The 14426-nt window shown below is 44.5% G+C and overlaps 1 protein-coding gene across 1 annotated transcript in view; it reads right to left on the reverse strand.

Moving 5' to 3' along the window:
* Positions 1-14426, reverse strand: part of cetn4 (centrin 4) — a 52784-nt gene that overhangs the window by 23595 nt on the left and 14763 nt on the right. The window lies entirely within an intron of this gene.

Consider the following 14426-nt stretch of genomic DNA (forward strand, 5'->3'; position numbering starts at 1 on the left):
GATCTGAGCCACAGGTCACTAATAAGATGTGCAAAATAGCATTTATGATTAGTACTTAAGAACTAAGAAATAGATACGGTCATTGGGTAATGACCTCAAAGTGCATTTGGACAGCATAAGCTTATATTTTAATAGCAAGACAAAATGTGTGGGCATGTTTTTTGATTGGTGTATGTGTTTTACTAACTTGAGAACTGTCTATTGGTTATCCGTTAAAATGGTACATAAGTGAAGACACCAGACCTCAGCACCATGCAGCACCAGCTCAACCAATTGCAATAAACAGCCCCAGGCCAGGAGAAAGGAGGCCCAACCAATAATGAGCAGCTTCAACAGGGTACATCTTGACAAAGGGCAAGGAGTATCTAACCAGGTCCTGGATGGAGAACCGGGGTGGATCTAGCATGTCTTGTTGTGAGAGACAACATTGTCAGCTATCACTTCAATGAAGTCAACTGACCACTCACAGCTGCTGGACAAAAACCTAAAAGCTGCATTAACGTGTTATGAATGATAAATTCATGCCAGAATTCCAAACTTTGGTCAAAGAGAAAGGGTTGGATTTTACTGATGTCGGGAGGGGCTGCCACTGCTTGGGGAGACTGCCAGGCAAACCCTGATGGCCTTCCAGGTGTTTCCGGGGAGGGGGTTCTCCATAATGGCCACTTCACAGTCTACAGAAGGCCCCTCCCCCCACTCCACGCGGCAGAAATGGCCACCCCGCGGCTAAACCACGCCTCTGGAATATGCCCATCCCCCGTCTTCGAGGGTACCTCAGCATGGAGGCGCCCTCTTCCTCATCCTGCAGCCTTAACAGTGGCCAACACTAGCGGTGGCACTGCCGAGCTGCTGGCCCTCGGATTGGGGTGGAAGCTCTAGGAGGCAGGCCACCGTCCTCAATTGGATAGCAGTTCCAACTGCGGCCTGTTAATTGGCTGCCACCGGCAAAGTGTCGCCACCCTCCCCCTCCCACTGCCTAGCACGGGGATGGCTCCCACTTTCGGTCCTGGCACTGGGACTTCTTCTATGGTGATAAAATTCAGGTCAAAGAGTACGAAGTTCTATACTGAATGCTGATAGATGTTTGTTCAGTAAATATACACATGCAATACATTTTACATACTTGCATTGCGTGCAAGACGATTTTGACTAAAACTACTGCATGTGGTTACAATTGTGTTGCCTTAACCACAACTGTTGCTAGTCAGCAATTTCTGTTGGGCAACACTGTTGTATATTAATGCTGTAAAGTACATGTGGTAGACTTGTATAAATCCGAGTCTAAGCTACAAATAAATTTAATTAACACTAACCTTATCCAAATTGAATAGATCTATGGTGTAAACAGCTTATTATTTCCACTTACATAAAAGCATCCTCAATCAGGACTCAGAAACTAGTATTTTGATATCAAACACTGGAGGTTTACAGTTACTCTAACTTTGTTACCTCATGGTTAATATGCACTATGCAAAATGAAAACTTCCCCAAGTTGGAGCACAAACACAATGCCGATCACAGCCATGTTACTTTGCATTTGAACCATTTACTGGCTGAATGGACAGGTGCACGGTCAGGGATTCAATTTCACTAGCTAAGTCTTCTAAACGAGTGGAGGAAATAGCCCGAGGTAATTATTTTCTCTCATAACTGGAGAGGCTCCTGAACTGTAACCTGAATTTTTCCATTGGGAAGTTTAAAATCTGATAATGTTCATTCAAACTTATACCCTAGCTGAAGAACAACCATGCCATTCATACAATCCATGCTGCCCCTGGTCAGGTAAAAAGTGGAGGTGATGAGCAGACACAAATTAAGGGAGAGATCCAGTACTGTCACCAATGGAGATACAGCATGGGAAATAAATAAGGAGTCACTCTCTCTTGTGCTTCTCTTGGTAGCCAGTTACACATCAAGTTGTCTGCTCTACATTTCAGCTGGTTGAGAAAATATATTGCATACCCTGGGCTCACAGGATTAAGTAACCATGATAGGTAACTGTCAAGTTTTACACAAATGTTAACGGCACTTTGTTAAACAGTAATCCAGACCTTCCTCCTGACTGGCACCCAGATTACTTTAAACCTCTTAAAAGGTTGCAGAAATTTGGATGTAAATGAGTTATGTTCTGAATTACAATTCGCCCAAGTATCCTTGATTTTATGTGTATTCGTTGAATGCCGCATTCAAAATGAGTCGCAGCCCACAAAACCGGCCACACCATCAGCACTGAAGCACAAGCTTCCTCCAATTACACTTGTTTGGTAGAGGGGTTTGTTGCATTGCATCCAGGCACCGAAACATCACATGAATCCAGCACAAATCAGCTGACCAGCAGTGAATTGAAGCTTCAAGCCTGTCCTGCTGCTGCATAAATCATACTTTTTGAAAAAAGACCTGAAGGATGATTCATTTTCTGGCTATACTACGCTCTAACACTGGAAGAAGGAGGAGAGAGAAATTCCAGAGACTCAAGGCCTAAAGAGTTAAGCAGCATAGAAAAAGACTGCATCCCATTCAAAGGGGCTCTTCCACAGATTGTACAGACTTCAAAGGAGTTATGAGGAGATGTCTAAGGAACTGGCTGTGTCTAACCAACAATTTACTCAGGGTGCTATTGGTCTACTGTGAATTGCTGGAAAATAATCTTTATAAATCATTAGGCCTTAGCTGGAGTATGGCATCCAACTTTGGGCACCATACTTTAGACAGGATATCAAGATACAGACATTTATGAGAATCATACCAGTTCTGTGGAGAGACTAGAGAAGCTGAGATTGTTCTCCTGAGCAGAGAAGGCAAACTGTTGATGTTCTGCCACAATGTCACATGTCATAACTACCGAAAGAGAATTTAAACAGTGTTTATAAACATGGTTGTAATGCAGCAAAACACTGCAGCCAGAAGGGACCAGATAATTTGTATTTAGTGATGTTGACGGATTAATGTTGGCCAAGATACTGGGAGAACTCCCAAGGCTCTTCAAAAAGTTCCATGGGATCTTTTACGTCCACCTAAAGTAAGCCATTTGGCTCACTGAATCTGTGCTGTATTTTTACCCACCAGCCACACAGTTTACATCGAATTACATCAAGTCTACAGCAAGAAGCAGGACATTTGGTCTATGCTGGCGTTTATGTTCTACACAAATCTATTCCTGGCACTCTTAAGAATATAAGAAATAGGGGAATGAGTAGGACATATGGCCCATTGAGCCTGCTCCACCATTCAATAAAATCACAGCTGATCCTGGACCTCAATTCCACTTTCCTGCCGGATCTCAATATCACTTCATTCCCCTGGATTCCAAAAATCTATCAATCCCAGACTTGAATATTCTCAGTGACTGAGCATCCACAGCCCTCGGAGGTAGGGAATTCTGAAGATTCACAACCCTTTGCGTAACAAAATTTCTCCTGATCTTCCTCTTAAATGATCAAACCCCTTTTCCTGATATTATGACCCCCAGTTCTAGATTCTTCAGTCACAGGAAACAGCATCTGAGCATCTTCCCTGGACAAGCCCCCTCAAGATCTTATACGCTTCAATGAGAACACCTCTCATTCTTCCAAAATCATACGAACATACTAATTAGGAGCAGGAGTAGGCCACTCAGCCCCTCGCACCTGCTCTGCCATTCAATAATATCATGACTGATCTGATTGCAACCTCGACTCCCACCTATCTGATAACCTTTCACCCCCTTGCTTATCAAGAATCTATCTACCTCTGCCTTTAAAATATTTAAAGACTCTGCTTGCATTGCCTTTTGAGGAAGAGAATTCCAAAGACTCACGACCCTCTGAGAGAAAAAAAAATTCTCCTCAGCTCTGTCTTAAATGGGCAACCCTTTATTTTTAAACAGTGACCCCTGGTCCTAGATTCTCACACCAGGGGAAACATCCTTTCCACATCCACCCTGTCAAGACCCCTCAGGATCTTATATGCATCAATCAGGTTACCTCTTACTCTTCTAAACTCCAGCAGATACAAGCCTAGCCTGTCCAACCTTTCCTCGTAAGACAACCTGCCCATACCAGGTATTAGCCTAGTAAACCTTCTCTGAACTGCCTCTAACGCATTTACATTCTTCCTTAAATAAAAAGACCAATACTGTACACAGTACTCCAGACGTGGTCTCACCAATGCCCTGTATAGCTGAAGCATAACCTCCCTACTTTTGTATTCAATTCCCCTGGCAATAAACGATAACATTCAATTAGCTTTCCTAATTACTTGCTGAACCTACATACTCACCTTTTGCGATTCAGGCACTAGAACACCCAGATCCCTCTGCATTTCAGAGCTCTGCAATCTCTCTCCATTTACATAATATGCTTTTTTATTCTTCCTGCCAAAATGGACAATTTCTCATTTTCCCACATTATATTCTATTTGCCAAATCTTTGCCCACTGACTTAACCTGTCTATATTTCTTTGTAGCCTCCTATGTCCTCTTCACAGCTTACTCTGTGTCATCAACAAATTTAGCAACAATTTCTTTTTTCATAGAAATATAGAACGGCTATAGCACAGAAGTAGGCCATTTGGCCAGTCATGTCCATGCTGGATCTCTGCAAGAGCAACACACCTAGTCCCACTCCCCCGCCTTTTCCCTGTAGCCTTGCAATTTTTTCTCTTCAGATAACTATCCAGTTCTCTTTTGAATGCCTCAATTGAATCTGCCTCCACCACTCAGGCAGTGCAATCCAGACCTTAACCATGCGAAAAAAAATTTTCCCTCATGTACCTATTGCTTCTTTTGCCAATCACCATAAATCGGTGTTCTCTTGTTCTGGATCCTTTCTCCCCATCTACTCTGTCCAGACCCCTCATGATTTTGAACACTTTGATCAAATCTCCTCTTAATCTTCTCTTCTCCAAGGAGAATAGACGCAGCTTCTCCAACCTATCCACATAACTGAAGTTCCTTATCCTTGGAACGACTTTCATGAATCTTTTCTGCACCGTCTCTAATGCCTTCACTTCCTTCCGAAAGCGTGGTGCCCAGAATTGGAAATATACCAGTTGAGGCCAAACCAACTTTTTATACAGGTTTATCATTACTGCCTTGCTTTTGTCCCTTCATCCAAGTCATTTATATAAGATGTAAAATGTTGAGACCCCTGCACCAACCCCTGTGGCACACCACTCGTTACATCTTGCCAACCAGAAAATGATCCATTTATGCCTACCTCTCTGTTGCCTGTTAGCTAGCCAATCTTTTATCTATGCCAATATGTTACCACCCCACACCATGAGCTTTTATTTTCTACAATAACCTTTGATCTGGTATCTTTTCAAATGCCTTCTGGAAATTTAAGTACAATACATCCACCAGTTCCCCTTTATCCACAACAAATGTTACTTTTTCAAACAACTCCAATAAATTGTTTAAACATGATTTCCCTTTCGTAAAACCATGTTTGACTCTGCCTGATTACCTAGATTTTTTCTAACTGCCTTCCTGTAACGTCTTTAATAATAGCTTCTAACATTTTCCCTAAGATCAATGTTAAGCTAACTGGCCTGTAGTTTCCTCCTTTCTGTTTCCCTCCCTTTTTGAATAAAGGAGTTACATTGGCTATTTTCCAATCTCATGGAACATTCCTCAAATGAATTTTGGGTTTAGTTAAGATAGTTTTAACAATTTTGTACCCAGCCCTGAATTACGCTCCTCCATATTGGCCATGCTTTCACTGCGGTTACTCTGTCGCCCCCTTGTTAACTCAAGGCGCTCTTTCTTGACATTCTTTCTGTAAGATTCTTTCCCTCCTGCCTCTCTTTGTCTTCACGTTCCTTCTGGACGCTGTTTCTTTCTCCCTCTCTTCTAATTCAAGTTTCCTTTGTTCCAATTGTATCTTTTCTAGCAATAGCCTGTCGGAGTCTACTTCTAACCCTGTTTCTGCTTCTTCAGATTCAAGAGAAAAATGGTTGGCCACTAGTCTTAGGAGTTCAGAATTCCTAGCCTTGCCACGTACAGTGATCCCACACTGCTCAGCCATTTTCCACAACTCCTCGATAGGCAGTGCTTTTAACTTATCCCGTTACTTCACCCCGGCTTGGGGAGCTACTAGCTTCAGTCGCAGACATGTTAGTATTCTAGCATACAACCACAAGAAAACCTGTATTGAAATATTGCTCTTTTTGACGGGAAGCCACATTGTTCCCAACTTCCAATCTCTCTTGTTTGTCTGTGGGTAAAATCCAGGACGGTAGCCGCCAAGTTTCTGTTACAACCAGGTGAAAAGGGGGTCTAGGGTTCCTCTCAGCCTTCACCTGGTCTTACCGTAACAGCGTTTAATTCTAAAACACTATGTTTTTAACTCTCCCTTGGTGAATTGTTGTTCACTGCTTTCCAATTGTAAGGCAAAGGAACCAGCCAAACAGGTTTTCTCAGGTTTAAAGAAGAAAGGTTAAACTTTATTAAACTTAACTCTAATTCAGTTAACGCCTTAGGATACACGACGCGCCCACCCTAGCATGCATATGCGATACACACATGTAGAGTCCTTGATTGTAGGTAGATCTTGCTTTTCGTTGGGACCCGGTATTCTTCTTAAACCTTGTTCGATGTAGGAGACTTTTCTCTCTTGGGGTTCACGTGACCTCAGTGGGTCCAGAGGCTTTTTAGATTTATTTAGATTTTTTTAGATTTAGAGATACAGCACTGAAACAGGCCCTTCGGCCCACCGAGTCTGTGCCGACCATTAACCACCCATTTATACTAATCCTACACTAATCCCATATTCCAACCACATCCTCACCTGTCCCTATATTCCCCTACCACCTACCTATACTAGTGACAATTTATAATGGCCAATTCACCTATCAACCTGCAAGTCTTTTGTGGGAGGAAACCGGAGCACCAGGAGGAAACCCACGCAGACACAGGGAAAACTTGCAAACTCCACACATGCAGTACCCAGAATTGAACCCGGGTCGCTGGAGCTGTGAGACGGCGGTGCTAGCCACTGCGTCACTGTGCCGCCCCTGTGAGAAAGAGATAGGAACAGACAGAAAAGGTCTTCTCAGTCCAGGAGCAAACAGTCTCTCAGTTCAAAAACTGTCTGTATAATTCAAAAAAACCTCAGGTTGCCCAACAGGTTAGTAATGTGACAAGCTGGTTTGACCACGTCGGTTTGTGGATTCTGCCATCTTAGCAGTCATCCTGGAATGTGAGCTTCCTCACCATCAATGTCAGGTGATCAAAGGCCATTGTGGGTTGAATGTGTCAGGGAATGGTCCTTTGTCTCCACAAGCACTGTCTGTTAGTATATAAATGTTTTTTTCAGTCATGGCTGATCTGTTTAACAAATCATTTCCTCGCTCCAGCAACAGTTTAAAATCAATGTTCATATGACATAATTAATATGCCTCATTCTTGGCAGGTGGGGGTCTGCATGACATATCTTTCTCTATTCAACGTTGCTTGATGATGTGGCTTATTGTTGGCTGAAACACGCATAAATTGGGTTCTTTCTAATGTCCCTTGCATGTCTCTCCATGGCCCTGACAGCATCGTTGGCATTGCAATCCTCCTCCTCACCCTCTTCGCCACCATTCTCATCTGAGGAAGACTGGTGTTCCTCCTGTTCTTCTGCCGGCAGAATGTTGCCGTGTCCAATTGCAAGGTTGTGCAAAGCACAGCAGACAACGATTATTCGTGACACCCTCTGTGGTGCATGCTGAAGAGCCCTTCCAGACTGATCGAGGCAGCAGAATCATGCCAATGGTATGTTCAATAATGGCTCTGGTGGATGCATGAGTGACATTGTACCTCTCCAGCAACACTTTGGGGATAATGTACTGGTGTCATCAACTATGTACATAGGGGGTAACCCTCATCACCCAGTATCCAGCTGTCCACTTCAGTCGGTTCCTCAAAAACTGCTGGCAGCTGGGAGTTCCTCAAAATGTATGAGTCATGACAGCTCCCTGGGAAACATGCATGATTCTTATCCTGTGGTTGCAAACCAGCTGTATGATTTACAAACACCGCAGGCTGGTCCCAGGGAGCCCGAATGGCCACAAGTACAGTCGATCACCCCTTGCACTATAGGGAAGCCAGTGATGACGCCGAAGGCCACAGACCTCTTTGAGGCACCTGTGGGTCATAAGCTGCAAGATGCCACATATGTTGCCCGTGGAACCCTGGAAGGAGCTACTGGACAAAAAATTGAGTGCATCAGTCACCTTGAGGGTAACTGGCACGTGATTCCCACTGAAGCCAAGCAGCTGCAGGCTATGATGCAGAATCCTACAAATTTATGTGATCATTTCGCGTGACATCCTTAGGCATCTCTGGCATTGCCTCTCTAACATACGAGGTTACTTGTCCTTGTCCTGAGGATGCAATGACATACCTGTGCCCATCTTCAATAAGGCCATTCCTTGATGTTGTCATTCGGGACATCCTCACCTTCCCGTTTTGCTTGATGCTGGCGTTCAGGCATCATGAGTGGAAGGAAAGAGTCCTCCTTAGTCTCTCTCTTTGTTCTTCTTCGCTTAGTACGAGACAAATTGAGTGTGTGAGACCCTTGTCACTGTGGCTTTTCTCAAAAATAAGTAAGCAGAGCATGGCGATTCAGCCCTCTGCTGCTGGTGAGCTGAAACATCGAGGCAATTAACAGCTCCCTTACATCTGCCTTCAAATTGCAGCCAGGTAGAATACACACCCTCTGTTGTTTGACTCCTCCCATTCTCCTTGCAATCCTCGAGTGTCCACGTGGTTTCCATTATCATTGGAGAAGATGGTGCATGTGGAATTCAGGGCAAGTCTCCCTACCTTCCAAACTCCTCCTGCAACTTTCCAGCTTGATCCAACCACCCTTGACTTACTCAATGCTACCGTTATCCTTCCCTCCGTTATCATTGAGCTTCCCCCCTTTACCATGCACAGTGTAATCAACTATGTATTCATGCCATCCCTCCCCTGTTCCTACTCCCGTACTATGGACATGCCGACTCTTATCCTTGAACCACCTCACATCGAACTGACCACTGTTGCCGAGTCCCGATCCGCTCCACATGATGCTGTTGAATACCCACCCATTAATCTTGACCTTCCCCCCTACCGAATCCATTTGCCCCCATTGACTGTGACCGTTTCTTCTGCTAGTCAGTACCCTCAATTTGCCCTGTGGCTCCCCAAAGTCACCAGCACTCATCCCTCCCTTTAAGCCCTTGCAAATACCTTCACACAGTACTGATCTAATCTACCCACCACCCCTGCAGCCAGCAAAATGCATCTTCACCATCAACATCAACCATTCAACAAACTGGATGCTCCACTCCACCCTGCTCTGCTCCTCGATGCACCCCATCAACCCCACCCTTCCCTCCCCAACTACCCTGCCCTGCTTCTCCATGTAGCCCCTGTCCATGCCATCACTGCCATTCCTTGAAATGAATCACCCTTGCTGCTGCCGAGCCTGGAGACAAACATCCATTCCAATGCTGGCGTGGAGGTAACATCCATTCTAACGCGGGTGTTAGTTTAGCAGCTGAGTGAAAGATAGCAAGCACAGTCCTGAGATTCAACTGCACAAATCCGACTGTGGCACGCTATGTTGAAATATTCGTGAACTGGATGGCACGGGAATATCGCTCACTGTTCACTTAATCAGGACTAAATCGTAACTGCGCGTAGGGTAATGAGTATTCATGTTATTTAAACGAATGCAAAGCTGCAATCCTCCACAGCGCTGGGGGAACCCCGTAATGCCACAAACCCGCCACCGTCTTAATTTCTCTCAAATATCCCGCTGTCGGGAATCACCTGGCATGCCACCAAATCCACTCTTGCACAACCCATAAAATTTCACCCAATGGAAAGTGAACCACCCTCATCTCCTCGGAATGAGGCCATCATCCAAGCCATTATACAACCCAGCTAGGACTGAAACCTGAAGCCACATGGGCAAAACCAACCCTTGTAAAATTCACCTTAAAAGATAATCGTTTGAGGAACAAAGGGGGAGTCTTTTCAGGACCTGGGATCCTGATGTTGTGGCCATTTCAGAGACATGGGTAGAGCAGGGGCAGGAATGGATGTTGCAGGTTCCGGGATTTAGATGTTTCAGTAAGAACAGAGGAGAGGGTAAAAGAGGGGGGGGGTGTGGCATTGTTAATCAAGGAAAGTATTACAGCGGCAGAAAGGACGTTTGAGGACTCGTCCACTGAGGTAGTATGGGCCGAGGTTAGAAACAGGAGAGGAGAGGTCACCCTGTTAGGAGTTTTCTATCGACCTCCGAATAGTTCCAGAGATGTAGAGGAAAGGAGAGCGAAGATGATTCTCGACAGGAGCGAGAGTAACAGGGTAGTGGTTATGGGGGACTTTAACTTTCCAAATATTGACTGGAAATACTATAGTTCGAGTACTTTAGATGGGTCTGTTTTTGTCCAGTGTGTGCAGGAGGGTTTTCTGACACAGTATGTGGACAGGCCAACCAGGGGCGATGCCACATTGGATTTGGTACTGGGTAATGAACCCGGCCAGGTGTTCAATTTAGATGTAGGTGAGCAATTTGGCGATAGTGATCACAATTCGGTTAGGTTGACCTTAGCGATGGGCAGGGACAGGTATATACCGCAGGGCAAGAATTATAGCTGGGGGAAAGGAAATTATGACGCGATTAGGCAAGATTTAGGATGTGTAGGATGGGGAAGGAAACTGCAGGGGATGGGCACAAACGAAATGTGGAGCTTATTCAAGGAGCAGCTAATGCGTGTCCTTGATAAGTATGTACCTGTCAGGCAGGGAGGAAGTTGTCGAGCGAGGGAGCCGTGGTTTACTCAAGAAGTTGAAGCGCTTGTCAAGAGGAAGAGGGCGGCTTATGTTAGGATGAGACGTGAAGGCTCAGTTAGGGTGCTTGAGAGTTACAAGCTAGCCAGGAAGGATCTAAAGGGAGGGCTAAGAACAGCAAGGAGAGGACACGAGAAGTCATTGGCGGATAGGATCAAAGAAAACCCTAAGGCTTTCTATAGGTATATCAGGAATAAAAGAATGATAAGAGCTAGAACGGGGCCAATCAAGGATAGTAGTGGGAAGTTGTGTGCGGAATCAGAGGAGATAGGGGAAGCGTTAAATGAATATTTTTCGTCAGTATTTACAGTAGAAAAAGAAAATGTTGCCGAGGAGATTACTGAGATACAGCCTACTAGGCTAGATGGGATTGAGATTCACAAGGAGGAGGTGTTAGCAATTTTGGAAAGAGTGAAAATAGATAAGTCCCCTGGGCCAGATGGGATTTATCCTAGGATTCTCTGGGAAGCCAGGGAGGAGATTGCAGAGCCGTTGTTGTTGATCTTTATGTCGTCATTGTCGACAGGAGTAGTGCCGGAGGACTGGAGGATAGAAAATGTTATCCCCTTGTTCAAGAAGGGGAGTAGAGACAGTCCTGGTAATTATAGACCTGTGAGCCTTACTTCGGTTGTGGGTAAAATGTTGGAAAAGGTTATAAGAGATAGGATTTATAATCATCTTGAAAAGAATAAGTTCATTTGCGATAGTCAGCACGGTTTTGTGAAAGGTAGGTCGTGCCTCACAAACCTTATTGAGTTTTTCGAGAAGGTGACCAAACAGGTGGATGAGGGTAAAGCCGTGGATGTGGTGTATATGGATTTCAGTAAGGCGTTTGATAAGGTTCCCCACGGTAGGCTATTGCAGAAAATACGGAAGTATGGGGTTGAAGGTGATTTAGAGCTTTGGATCAGAAATTGGCTAGCTGAAAGAAGACAGAGGGTGGTGGTTGATGGCAAATGTTCATCCTGGAGTTTAGTTACTAGTGGTGTACCGCAAGGTTCTGTTTTGGGGCCACTGCTGTTTGTCATTTTTATAAATGACCTGGATGAGGGTGTAGAAGGGTGGGTTAGTAAATTTGCGGATGACACGAAGGTCGGTGGAGTTGTGGATAGTGTCGAAGGGTGTTGTAGGGTACAGAGGGACACAGATAGGCTGCAGAGCTGGGCTGAGAGATGGCAAATGGAGTTTAATGCGGAGAAGTGTGAGGTGATTCACTTTGGAAGGAGTAACAGCAATGCAGAGTACTGGGCTAATGGGAAGATTCTTGGTAGTGTAGATGAGCAGAGAGATCTTGGTGTCCAGGTACATAAATCCCTGAAAGTTGCTACCCAGGTTAATAGGGCTGTTAAGAAGGCATATGGTGTGTTAGCTTTTATTAGTAGGGGGATCGAGTTTCGGAGCCACGAGGTCATGATGCAGCTGTACAAAACTCTGGTGAGGCCGCACCTTGAGTATTGCGTGCAGTTCTGGTCACCGCATTATAGGAAGGATGTGGAAGCTTTGGAAAGGGTGCAGAGGAGATTTACTAGGATGTTGCCTGGTATGGAAGGAAGGTCTTACGAGGAAAGGCTGAGGGACTTGGGGTTGTTTTCGTTAGAGAGAAGGAGGAGGAGAGGTGACTTAATAGAGACATACAAGATAATCAGAGGGTTAGATAGGGTGGATAGTGAGAGTCTTTTTCCTCGGATGATGATGGCAAACACGAGGGGACATCGCTTTAAGTTGAGGGGTGAAAGATATAGGACAGATGTCAGAGGTAGTTTCTTTACGCAGAGAGTAGTAGGGGCGTGGAACGCCCTGCCTGCAACAGTAGTAGACTCGCCAACTTTAAGGGCATTTAAGTGGTCATTGGATAGACATATGGATGAAAATGGAATAGTGTAGGTCAGATGGTCGGCGCAACATCGAGGGCCGAAGGGCCTGTACTGCGCTGTAATGTTCTAATGTTCTAATGACAGGACTAGAGATAACATCAGTATGGTCTGTTCTCAGCCACACAGTACAACAACAACAATGCAATCTTGAATTCCAGCAAGGCTGAGAGATAGAGATTGGTTCCAGTCAATACAGTTGAACCTTGCTGAGACAAGTTGGAAGCTGGCTACAGCAGAGACAAGAAAGTGCCTTCGTAAAAACGACTTTTCGACTGTTGAGAATTGACCTAAGACATCAGCACTGTCTCCATCCCAACGTGAACTACCAGGAGACTGTAACAGCCCAACAATTACCAGACAATCAGCAAACAGGCCTGGAACTTTAAAATATACCTTCTGAGGGGATCCCACAGGCTATCCCTGAAACAACAGACTTTTACAACCAGAACTCTGAACACTTCTTACCCTGTATTTATCTATCTATCTTCTCTTGAAAGTGCATTTGCGTGTGAATGTGTGCGTGAGTGGTGTTGCGAACATTTTTGGGGAATGAGTATCGCTTTCATAAATATTTCATCCTTTGTTTTAAAGCTACAAGAAAACCTGTCACTGTCTGTTTATTTAGCAAATAAAACACAAGGGGTTAAAACACTAATAAAAACACTTGCTGTGGTCATATGGGAGGTGAACAGTGGAAACCAGCCACACCATCACCCACCTGCCATAATAAAGGATAAAGAAGTCTTGCTACAATAGTACAGGGCTTTGATGATACCACACCTGGAATACTGTGTGTTTTGGTCTCCATATTTAAGGAAGGACATATCTGCATTCGAGACAGTACAGTGAAGGTTCACGAGATTGGTCCCTGGGATGAGAGGGTTGTCCTATGGTAAGAGGCTGACTAAATTGAACCTATATTCTCTGGAGTTTAGAAGAATGAGAGATGATCTCATTGAAACATACAAGATTCTGCAGGGGCTTGACAGGGTAGTCACAGAGATTGTTTCTGCTGGCTGGGGAATCTAGAACATGTGAACACAGTCTCAGGATAAGAAGTTGATCATTTCGGATTGAGATGAGGAGAAACCTCTTCAAAAGATTATTAATCTTTGGAATTCTCTATCCTAGAGGGTAGTGGATGCACCATCGTTGAATATATATAAGACTGGATAGACAGATTTTTGGTGTCTCAGGAAATCAAGGGATATGGGGAGCAGGTGGGAGAATGGAGTTGAAGTCCAAGTTCAGCTATGATTATACTGAATGGTGAAACAGGCTCGACGGGCCGTAAGGTCTACTCCTGCTCCTATGTCTTATGTTCTTAAAGTTCTTCCCAATATTCCACTGTGCCCAAGGTCAAGTTTAGTATTACCTCCTTGCTTTTATATTCTGTGCCTATAAATACAAAATCAAAGATTCCATTTGCCTTTTTATTGGCCTTATTTATTTGCACTACCACCTTTAATAACCTATGTACTTCCACAACAAGATCCCCATGCACCACTATTCCATTTTAAATCTCATTGGTTAAGATGCATTTCTGTTTCCTATTCTTGCTTCCAAAATATATTTCTTTTCATCTTTCTACAAACTCTTAAGACCTTGAGCCTACTTGGGCCCATTGCTGGGAGACACCAATAGAGTCATACAGCAGAGAAACAGGCCCTTCGGCCCACCACGTCCATGCCGACCATAATGCCTATCTATACTAATCCCACCTGCCTGCATTAATTCCATATCCT

The sequence above is a fragment of the Heterodontus francisci genome, chromosome 1 (genome assembly GCF_036365525.1).
Source record: "Heterodontus francisci isolate sHetFra1 chromosome 1, sHetFra1.hap1, whole genome shotgun sequence".
Taxonomy (NCBI): domain Eukaryota; kingdom Metazoa; phylum Chordata; class Chondrichthyes; order Heterodontiformes; family Heterodontidae; genus Heterodontus; species Heterodontus francisci.